Genomic DNA, 12,514 nt, shown 5'->3' with positions numbered 1-12,514 from the left:
TTTTGGAGAGATCCACCCCTCTTCCCCTCCCAGCTTCTGGCAGTTGGGTTACATTGTTATGTTTATAAGAAGCACATGGGATCTTTTTCAAGGGAAAAGGCAATACGCTGCGTTTATTGGAGATACACAATTAGCATATGCATTCAAACACACATGCACACAGAGAGTCCTGCCATTCAATGATATAGTTACCAGGCCAGAGTCTGGATCAATCTAGTGGCCAGCTCAGTTGATCACTGGTAGGGAGGAGTCAGGTTCTGTTGATCGCGACACAATGCTCCAGGGAAGTCTTGGCAGGACGAACCCAACGTTTCATGGCAAGGCCCCTGTTTATATAGTGATCTTCCTTCCTTGGGACCAGTGAGTTTTACACCGTCATGCTGCAATCAGTCGCCGTTTGACAAGTGCTTGTTTTCTTAAATTGTTCTTCTCATCCTTTATCTTGTTCTTTCATCAGTTCCTCAGGGAGTTACCCCAGGCTGGTTTTGATCACAGCTCTCTTGTCCCCATTGATAGGTGCCTCTCTCATCTTTAGAGTCATCAATCTGCCCTCCTCTGACATCTCAATAGGGGCGTGTTGCAATCTCCTGGCGCCTTTACATCTGTCCTCGGTTCCTCCCTAGAACATCTGGTCTGGTGATGGCCTTCACACTTATCTTCTAACACACACATTCCTCATTCACACACAAAACAGGATTGCTTTATACAAAGCATTTGAACAAGAACATCAAATTGCAATGCAGGAGAAAAGAATCATTACATTCTTTTACTTATTTCAAAATGCTAATTTTAAACCTACAACAAAGTGGTGACCCTAAAGGTCTATTACGGCCTTGAAATCAGCTTCAGACACAAGGTTCTGGCTGATGCATCTTTCCCAATGGCACACTAGGCCATTCCTTTCTGCTTTCAGAAAGGGTGGCTGGCAGGATATGGTCAAATCATACATCAATACATTTAATGCATGCTACATTATTATTCTTTATCCTTCATTTTAAATTATACAAAATACAAACATAAAATCCTACTACTACAACATCCCTGACCCTCATGGCTAATCACCATTGATGGACCTAGCCCTTGACTGACCTAGGGGTCTGATGATTCTGTTTTGTCAACCTACCGTTAGAGTGTAGAGCAGTCCATGGACTCTGACTTAAGCTTTGCTTCTCTGTGCTGCCCTGAAGTCTCTCCAGTGCTGTATTCCAGGTGGCTAAGCAATGCTGCCTTGTTTTGAAAAGGCTGCCCTGCCTTGCTGCCAATACTCCGCTGGTGGCATCACTCCCTAACAGACAAAGCCTCTCTCTGGAGTCTGAACGAAGTTGGAGTCACTGTTGAGAGTCATGGTCTTGGAGCCATTGAGGGCCCATGGCCTGCTCTCGTGGAAAGCTAAGCCTGTACAAAGAGATTATATAAAACCTGTGGGGCATAGCGCAGACTCTGTCAATCCAAAGCTGAACTTGGCACACTGCTTTGCAAGCTGAGGCGATGTTTTTACATAGCTGGCCAAGCTCGCGAGGCTGTATGCTCAATTCAATGACGTTTCTCCGTGTGTCTCTTTGGATGCAATGCAGTGTAACTGCTGAATGCCACGTCCACTCAATTCCAAAACGTCAGGGATGTTCTACGTAGATTCATAGATTCTAAGGCCAGAAGGGACCATTGTGATCATCTCGTCTGACCTCCTGCAGAGCACAGGCCAGACACCTGGCCCACAATAGTTCTCTTAAAGCAACCCAGCCTCAGGCCTCCACCCAGACACCCCAAGTCAAATATGAGGAGGATTACTGAAAATCTCATTCATCATATAAAAAAGTTCTACCAATCCCAAAGGATCGGACACATTACCTCCCAGGTTAATGAATATTTCAGATCTTACCCAAATGCAGGCTTACAGCCAATTCTCATTAATTAAACTAAAATTTATTAAAAAAGAAAGAATACTGGTTAAAAGATCAATATACATACCGACATGAGTACAGTTCTGAGATCAGATTCATAGAAGAGATGATGAGCTTTGTAGTTGCAAAGAGTTCTTTCAGAATTAGTCCATAGGTTATAGTCAAGTTATAGGCAAGTGACAGAGCGGATGATAAAAGTTATGGAGGATCAGACAGAGATGCTCAAGTCTTTGGTACAGCTGTAGACTGAGCAGATGCGTGGTCAACCTCCACTGCAGCACATGCACAATTCTTTGCCAACGACACCCACCTCTATGCTCACACATTCCTTTTCACGTCACAGCCCTCCTCAGTTTCCCCATCACTCCACCCCCTCTCACAGCTTGCACAATGATAGACTCATAGACTTTAAGGTCAGAAGGGACCATTATGATGATCTAGTCTGACCTCCTGCACAATGCAGGCCACAGAATCTCACCCATCCACTTCCATAACAAACCCCTAACCTATGGCTGAGTTACTGAAGTCCTCAAATTGTGGTTTGAAGACCTCAAGCTGCAGAGAATCCTCCAGCAAGTCACCCGTGCCCCATGCTGCAGAGGAAGGCGAAAAACCTCCAGGGCCTCTGCCAATCTGCCCTGGAGGAAAATTCCTTCCTGACCCCAAATATGGCGATCAGTTAAACCCTGAGCATGTGGGCAAGATTCACCAGCCAGCACCCAGGAAAGAATTCTCTGTAGTAGCTCAGATCCCAACCCATCCAACATCCCATCACAGACCACTGGGCATACTTACCTGCTGATAATCAAAGATCAATTAATTGCCAAAATTAGGCTATCCCATCATACCATCCCCTCCATAAATTTATCAAGCTTAGTCTTAAAGCCAGATATGTCTTTTACCCCCACTACTCCCCTTGGAAGGCTGTTCCAGAACTTCACTCCTCTAATGATTAGAAACCTTCATCTAATTTTAAGTCTAAACTTCCTAGTGTCCAGTTTATATCCATTTGTTCTTGTGTCCACATTGGTACTAATCTTAAATAATTCCTCTCCCTCCCTAATATTAATCCCTCTGATATATTTATAAAGAGCAATCATATCTCCCCTCAACCTTTTTTTGGTTAGGCTAAACAAGCCAAGCTCTTTAAGTCTCCTTTCATAAGACAGGTTTTCCATTCCTCGGATCATCCTAGTAGCCCATCTCTGCACCTGTTCCAGCTTGAATTCATCCTCCTTAAACATGGAAGACCAGAACTGCACACAGTATTCCAGATGAGGTCTCACCAGTGCCTTATATAACGGTACTAACACCTCCTTATCTTTGCTGGAAATACCTCGCCTGATGCATCCTAAAACTGCATTGGCTTTTTTAACGGCCATATCACATTGGCGGCTCATAGTCATCCTGTGATCAACCAATACTCTGAGGTCCTTCTCCTCCTCCGTTACTTCCAACTGATGTGTCCCCAATTTATAACTAAAATTCTTGTTATTAATCCCTAAATGCATGACCTTGCACTTTTCACTATTAAATTTCATCCTATTACTATTACTCCAGTTTACAAGGTCATCCAGATCTTCCTGTAGGATATCCCGGTCCTTCTCTGTGTTAGCAATACCTCCCAGCTTCGTGTCATCCGCAAACTTTATTAGCACATTCCTGCTTTTTGTACCAAGGTCAGTAATAAAAAGGTTAAATAAAATTGGCCCCAAAACTGATCCCTGAGGAACTCCACTAGTAACCTCCTTCCAGCCTGACAGTTCACCTTTCAGTACAACCCGTTGTAGTCTCCCCTTTAACCAGTTCCTTATCCACCTTTCAATTTTCATATTGATCCTCATCTTTTCCAATTTAACTAATAATTCCCCATGTGGAACCGTGTCAAATGCCTTACTGAAATCGAGGTAAATTAGATCCACTGTGTTTCCTTTGTCTAGAAAATCTGTTACCTTTTCAAAGAAGGAGATCAGGTTGGTTTGGCACGATCTACCTTTTGTAAAACCATGTTGTACTTTGTCCCAATTACCATTGACCTGAATGTCCTTAACTACTTTCTCCTTCAAAATTTTTTCCAAGACCTTACATACTACAGATGTCAAACTAACAGGCCTATAGTTACTCGGATCACTTTTTTTCCCTTTCTTAAAAATAGGAACTGTGTTAGCAATTCTCCAGTCGTACGGTACAACCCCTGAGTTTACTGATTCGTTAAAAATTCTTGCTAATGGGTTTGCAATTTCATGTGCCAGTTCCTTTAATATTCTTGGATGAAGATTATCTGGGCCCTCCGATTTTGTCCCATTAAGCTGTTCGAGATTGGCTTCTACCACGGATGTGGTAATATCTACCTTCATATCCTCATTCCCATTTGTCATCCTACCATTATCCCTAAGCTCCTCATTAGCCTTATTAAAGACTGAGGCAAGGTATTTATTTAGATATTGGGCCATGCCTAGATTATCTTTAACCGCCATTCCATCCTCAGTGTTTAGCGGTCCCACTTCTTCTTTCTTTGTTTTCTTATTTATATGGCTATAGAACCTTTTACTATTGGTTTTAATTCCCTTTGCAAGGTCCAACGCTACATGGATTTTAGCCTTTCTCACTTCATCCCTACATGTTCTGACCTCAATAAGGTAGCTTTCCTTGCTAATCCCACCCATCTTCCACTCCTTGTAGGCTCTCTGCTTTTTCTTAATCACCTCTCTGAGATGCTTGCTCATCCAGCTTGGTCTACAACTCCTGCCTATGAATTTTTTCCCCCTTTCTTGGATGCAGGCTTCTGATAGTTTCTGCAACTTTGACTTGAAGTAATTCCAGACCTCCTCTGCCTTTAGATCCACAAGTTCTTCAGTCCAATCCACTTCCCTAACTAATTTCCTTAATTCTTTAAAGTTAGCCCTTTTGAAATCAAAAACCCTAGTCCCAGATCTATTTTTGTTTATCCTTCCATCTAGTTTGAACTGAATTAGCTCATGATCACTCAAACCAAGGTTGTCCCCTACAACCATTTCTTCTATGAGGTCCTCACTACTCACCAAAACCAAATCTAAAATGGCATCCCCTCTTGTTGGTTCTTCAACTACTTGGTGAAGAAATCCATCAGCTATCACATCCAGAAAAATCTGAGCCCTATTATTGTTACTAGCACTTGTCCTCCAGTCTATATCTGGGAAGTTAAAGTCTCCCATGATCACACAATTCCCATTAGTGTTTACTTCATTAAAAACATTAAAGAGGTCTCTATCCATATCCAAATCAGATCCCGGTGGTCTGTAGCACACCCCAAGCACTATCTCAGGGGGGGCTCTAGTAGCTTTCTTCCCCAGTGTGATTTTTGCCCAGACAGGCTCTGTCTTATCCATTCCATCCCTTCTTATTTCTTTACAGTTAACCTCATCATTGATATACAGTGCTACTCCACCACCTTTGCCTTTATTTCTGTCTTTCCTAAACAGCACATAGCCTTCAATACCTGTACTCCAGTCATGACTACTATTCCACCATGTTTCTGTTATCCCTATAATATCCGGTTTCACTTCCTGCACCAGTAGCTCTAGTTCCTCCATCTTGTTACCTAGGCTCCTCGCATTAGTGTACAGACAGCTTAATTTTTGCCGCTTGGCTTCACTGACATTCTTTACCCGGTTAGGCACAGACATTCTACCACCAGTATTACCTATTAGACTGGTATCTACACTACCCTTCCTCCTTATGTCCATTCTCCTGCCCATGGCAGTATCCTCTCTTAGGGTACGTCCATACTACCCTCCCGGGTCGGCGGGTAGCGATCGACTCCTCGGAGTTCGATATATCACGTCTCATCTAGACGCGATATATCGAACTCCGAACGCGCTCCCGTCGACGTCGGAACTCCACCACCGCGAACGGCGGTGGCGGAGTCGACGGGGGAGCCGCAGACTTCAATCCCGCGCCGTGAGGACGGGTAAGTACTTCGAACTAAGGTACTTCGAGTTCAGCTACGCTATTCGCGTAGCTGAACTTGCGTACCTTAGTTCGAACCCCCGCCCCCAGTGTAGACCAGGCCTTACTTTGTTTTCTTCCCTCACAATGTTAAATTCCGGCGTGGAGATTACCTGGACATCTCCCAACCATCTCCCCCAAATTCCTAGTTTAAAGCTCTCAATCAGTTGGGCGAGACTCCATCCTAGAAGTCTATTTCCCTCCTTACTCAGGTGAAGTCTATCCCGGGAGAACAGTCCTCTGTCCATGAATGCTTCCCAGTGGTCGTACATCCCAAAGCCCTCCTTATAGCACCACTGCCTGAGCCATCTGTTGATCGCCATAATCTTGTCACACCTTTGTTGCCCTTCTCTAGGAACAGGCAGAATCCCACTGAAGATCACCTGAGCCTCGATTTCCTTAAGCGTCTTCCCCAATCTGGCATAGTCTCCCTTGATACGTTCCAGCGAGAATCTAGCCGTATCATTCGTTCCCACATGAAGGACAATCAGCAGATTCTTTCCCGCTCCCGTTAGGATCCTTTTCAGCCTCAGGTCCACATCCCGTATCTTAGCGCCCGGCAGACAGCACACCCTTCTGTTCTCCGGATCAGCTCTAGTTGCAGGCCTGTCTATTCTTCTCAGTAAGGAGTCCCCAATCACGTAGACCTGTCTTTTCCTGGTGACGGTGTGATTCTCCGGTCTATCCCCTGCTCCCACTGGCTGCAAGTCCTCTCGGTTCCTATTCACCCTTGCAATCCTCCGCAACCCTTCCCGTATCCTCCCGGGGCTCATATTTGGTGTTGTCTCCATTGACTCCTCCCCGCTTCCTGTAGGAACTAGCTGCTCTTCTCTTTTTCCTTGCCCTCTCACCTTCTGTGACCACCTGCTGTGCCCCTTCTTCATTTTCCAACTCCGCAAACCTGTTCCTGAGCTCTACTGCTCCTTCACTGGCCCGTCTTTTCCTCTGCCTGGTTCTCTTAGTCACATGCTTCCACCGTCCACTTTCCTCACCCAGCAGTCTCCCCTCAGAATTCTTTGGTCCTGCTTCCATCTGCAAGTCTGAGATTATCCCTTCAGCCTCCTCATGTCTTTGCTCCATCATCTGCTCGAACCCCCTTCTAAACTCAACCAGAGTTTCCACCTGCATCTCCAGTCCTCGGATCTTTTCTTCCATCAGCTCTATCAGGCGGCACTTCATGCAGATGAAACTCTTTTCAGGTACCCCCTCCAGGATCATGTACATGCCGCAGCTGCCACATCCGGTCATCCTCATTGTGTCTTTCACTGCTGCCTCTGTATCGGTCATAGCCTTCCCACCTAAAACCTGTTAGTCCAAGAAACACAAACCAAAACAAACCCCCAACAGGCACCAGAACACCGGCAGAACACCACCCACTCCCTTCACTAGCCTGTCGGTTCCTCTGTCTAGGTCTCGAAGTCTCCCCCGCAACCTCCCCCTGTAAACTCCCCTGTCTACAGCTCTGTTTGCTGGCTGCTGTGCCACTGCCGCTGTCTATGCCGCTGCCTGCCTGACTGGCTGGCTGGCTACCTTTATAGGACCCCTAGGCAGATAACCCCGCCCCCTAAGCAGGGCTCAGCTTCTCTCCCAGCACACTGCCCCTAGCAGCCTCCACACATGCAAATACACAAAATACAAAAACCTGCTCCTCCAACAGAACTCCCAGTGAGACTGCCCTGTTTACAGCTCTGTTTGCTGGCTGCTGTGCCGCTGCAGCTGTCTATGATAGCTGGAGCTAAACACACTTGTGAGGTTTTACCCTTTTTAACAATCAATAAAGGCCAAGGTATTTAATGGTACAGCGTTTTTAGTCCATGTTCTACAAAAGCGTATAGCAATCAATTCACTCTTGGAAACAGGCTTCTAAAGCATTGTGTTGCATGGATCTTGGGCCCCAAAATTGTACATGGCTGCACCAGGGAAGCAACTCCAAAGCAGACATGTGTTACTGCCCCTCATTGTCCAAGTGGTTCCTCAAAGCCTCTGTGATGTTAATAGCAGCCCTCTGGGCTCCTCTGACAGCCCTAGCATCTGGCTGTTCAAACTGTGCAGCCAAGCGCTCGGCCTCAGTGCTCCACACCCAAGCAAACATTTCACCCTTAGAGTCACACAGATTATGCACAGTGCAGCACGCGGCTATGACCACGGGAATATTATCCTTGGCAAGGTCTAGCCTGCCATTGAGACACCTCCAGCGAGCTTTCAAACGGCCAAAGGCACGTTCGACTACCATGCGGCACCTGCTCAGCCGGTTTTTAAAACGCTCCTTGCTGGTGCCAGGTGCCCTGTGTAAGGTTTCATGAGCCAGGGCTGTAAGGGATAAGCGGGGTCTCCCAGGATTACTATGGGTATTTCCATATCCCCCACTGTTCTGGAAAGAAATTCCCCACCTGCAGCTTTCTGTACAGGCCACTGTTCCTGAAGATGCGTGTGTCATGCACCTTTCCAGACCAGCCTGCACTGATGTCTGTGAAACACCCACGGGATCCACAAGCGCCTGCAACACCATGGAGAAGTATCCCTTCCTATTGATGTACTCAGAGGCAAGGTGGTCTGGTGCTAAAATTGGAATGCGTGTGCCATCAATCGCCCCGCCACGGGAAACCCATCTCTACAAAGCCAACAGCTATGTCATGCACATTTCCCAGAGTCACGGTCCTCCTCAGCAGGATGCGATGTATTGCCCTGCACACTTGGAGTAATACAGCCCCAACAGTGGACTTCCCCACTCCAAACTGATTTGCAACTGACCGGTAGCAGTCTGGATTCGCCAGCTCCCACACAGCGATTGCAACATGCTTCTCTACCAGAAGGGCAGCTCTCAACCTGGTGTCCTTGCGCCGCAGGTCGGGGGCCAGCTCAGCACACAGATCCAGGAAGGTTGCTTTACGCATCCTAAAGTTCTGTACCCGCTGGTCGTCATCCCACCCCTGCATGACAGTGTGATCCCACCAATTGGTGCTTGTTTCCCTCGCCCAAAAGCCACGCTCTACCGTATGCAGCTGCTCTGTGAATGCACAAAGCTCTGGTATGTTGCTGCCGTCTGCATCACATTGGAGTGCCTGCGAGTCATCCTCTGTTAACGCTGCAAGTAACTGTGCTGCCATGCGTGATGTCTGCACGACAGCTAACAGAGCATAGGAGAGAAGTGCGGGATCCATCCTCTCCCCCTTGCTGGAAAGCTCTTTTGCTGTGCCCTGGGTCAGACAGTTCCCATTGTGTCGTGCTATTTCTGAGAGATTTCTATTGTACCCAGTTCCTGGAGTGATCCTTGCCCTCCTCAACAAGCCATTAACATTTTTTGGCCTTTCTACTGTAATACCTGAAAGACTGCTTGTGGGTGTTTTCAACCTCACAACATGTTTCAGCCGTCACACACAGACACCCCTCACACCAACTGCCCCTCACACACAGACACGCGGGCACCCCTCACACCAACTGCCCCTCACACACAGATACGCGGGCACCCCTCACACCAACTGCCCCTCACACACAGACATGCGGGCACCCCTCACACCGACAGCCCCTCACACCCAGACACACGGGCACCCCTCACACCGACTGCCTCTCACACCCAGACACACGGGCACCCCTCACACCCACTGCCTCTCACACCCCGACACACGGGCACCCCTCACACCCACTGCCTCTCACACCCCGACACACGGGCACCCCTCACACCAACAGCCCCTCACACCGACTGCCCCCACACACAGACGCACGGACACCCCTCGCACCGACAGCCCCTCACACCCAGACACACGGGCACCCCTCACACCGACAGCCCCTCACACCGACTGCCCCCACACACAGACGCACGGGCACCCCTCGCACCGACAGCCCCTCACACCCAGACGCACGGGCACCCCTCACACCGACAGCCCCTCACACCCAGACACACGGGCACCCCTCACACCGACAGCCCCTCACACCCAGACACACGGGCACCCCTCACACCGACAGCCCCTCACACCCAGACGCACGGGCACCCCTCACACCAACTGCCCCTCACACACAGACACGTGGGCACCCCTCACACCCACTGCCTCTCACACCCCGACACACGGGCACCCCTCACACCGACTGCCCCTCACACGCAGACGCACGGGCACCCCTCACTTCGACTGCCCCTCACACGCAGACGCACGGGCACCCCTCGCTCCGACTGCCTCTCACACGCAGACGCACGGGCACCCCTCACACCCAGACGCACGGGCACCCCTCACACCGACAGCCCCTCACACCCAGACACACAGGCACCCCTCACACCGACAGCCCCTCACACCCAGACACACAGGCACCCCTCACACCGACAGCCCCTCACACCCAGACACACGGGCACCCCTCACACTGACTGCCCCTCACACACAGACACGCGGGCACCCCTCACACCCACTGCCCCTTACATCCAGACACACGGGCACCCCTCACACCCAGACACACAGGCACCCCTCACACCAACAGCCCCTCACACCGACAGCCCCTCACACACAGACGCACGGGCACCCCTCGCACCGACAGCCCCTCACACCCAGACGCATGGGCACCTCTCATACTGACAGCCCCTCACACCCAGACACACGGACACCCCTCACACCAACTGCCCCTCGCACACAGACACACGGGCACCCCTCGCACCGACAGCCCCTCACACGCAGACACACCGGCACCCCTCGCACCGACAGCCCCTCACACGCAGGCACACGGACACCCCTCGCACTGACAGCCCCTCACACGCAGACACCCGGGCACCCCTCGCACCGACTGCCCCTCACACAGCACACCGACAGCCCTGTACGCACAGACACACGGGCACACCTCACACCGACAACCCCTCATACCCAGACACACGGGCACCCCTCGCACTGACAGCCCCTCACACGCAGACACCCGGGCACCCCTCGCACCGACAGCCCCTCACACCCAGATGCACGGACACCCCTCGCACTGACAGCCCCTCACACGCAGACACCCGGGCACCCCTCGCACCGACAGCCCCTCACACCCAGACGCACGGACACCCCTCGCACTGACAGCCCCTCACACGCAGACACCCGGGCACCCCTCACACCGACAGCCCCTCACACCCAGACACACGGACACCCCTCGCACCGACAGCCCCTCACTCACAGACACCCGGGCACCCCTCGCACCGACAGCCCCTCACACGCAGACACACGGACACCCCTCGCACTGACAGCCCCTCACACGCAGACACCCGGGCACCCCTCGCACCGACAGCCCCTTGCAGACACACGGGCACCCCTCGCACCGACAGCCCTTCCAAAGCAGAGGCTGATCCTCAGATAAAAAGTGCAGCACACTTGTACACACACCTGCCCACACTGAGTCTCTGGGGCCACCGATATGACTGTTCGCGGGGGGTGGGGGGCTGTAGCTCCAGACCCTACCTCGAGAGGAGCTTTCAGGGCAGAACTGCTGGCTTTGTGCCAGGCTGGGTGTCTGAGAGTCCAGCATCGCCAACCTCAAGAGAACAAACCTGGAAGTCAGACCCCCAAGTATCTTGAGCTGTTTGGGCTCTGCACCCCTCGCAGCGAGAGGCCCTATGGCTGTAACTAAAGCTTCCCCTGCAGCTTTGGCACTGGCCACTGTCGGAGACAGGATCCTGGGCTGGATGGACGGCTGGTGTGACGCCGCATGGCCGTTCTCATGGAGGGGCCCAGCCCCTGGTCTGGAGGATAAGCCTCTATCAGGTAGGCAGAGAGGGGGGTCTCTGGCTGGGCTTACCTCCCGCTCGGAGGCTGACGGCCCAGAAGAGTCTGTGCAGCAAGTGCCCTTGGAGAGTGCGGGACACCCTGGGATTTTCTGACCATCTGATTTATGGGACTGCGCCTTGAACTCCGCGTCCAGCCTCTGGTCAATTTCTCCTCCTCAGCTTCTCAGCGCTGCGGGGCACCAGCGTGGTCTGCAGAGGGTGCAAGGAGGGCAAATGGATGAATGGAGCATGGGTGACTTATCTCTGAGCCAACGTGGAGGCTGCCCAGCGTGCCACCGGCTGGGCTGTTCTCTGACTGGCTATGGAGGGTACCTACGAGGGAGACCCACCAGCTGAAGCAGTGCCTATGGGGGGCCCATCTCTCCCCATTCCCCTGGGAGTTATGCCAGCGTGGCCATGCCCAGGAAAGGGGGCAACAGGGCCCACTCTGAGGAGACGGCTCCACTGGCAACCTCCCAGCTCCTGCAGATCTCACACAAGGCTGGGGGCTCCTCAAGGAAGTTGTGCTCTAGGTTGTACTGAGTCACCAGGGGGAGCGCGAGCTCCCGTGTCCAGCCTCAGGCCTAAGGGTTTCTAGGGCGCACCTCAGCCTGGAATTGAGACTCCCTCAAGCCTCATGAAGCAGCACCTGGCAGAGCCGGGAGCTTCCTAATGAATCCTGAATGGATCCTGAGACACCACACGCTCTGCGCCAACACCCCTCGGTGCACTCACAAGGGCACCACTGCACGTGCACTGCACGCACACACCCGTATACGCACACATGCACACACTGCACACCCACACACCTGCACGCACACACCTGCAATCATCTGCAAGCACACCGGATCTACACACACCTGCACTCAGACTGCACACACACACCCCCGCACATGCACTGCACACACAC

Source organism: Mauremys mutica, chromosome 10 (genome assembly GCF_020497125.1).
Source record: "Mauremys mutica isolate MM-2020 ecotype Southern chromosome 10, ASM2049712v1, whole genome shotgun sequence".
Classification (NCBI taxonomy): domain Eukaryota; kingdom Metazoa; phylum Chordata; order Testudines; family Geoemydidae; genus Mauremys; species Mauremys mutica.
The sequence above is the reverse complement of the archived record's forward strand: the minus strand, read 5'-3'. Positions refer to the sequence as shown.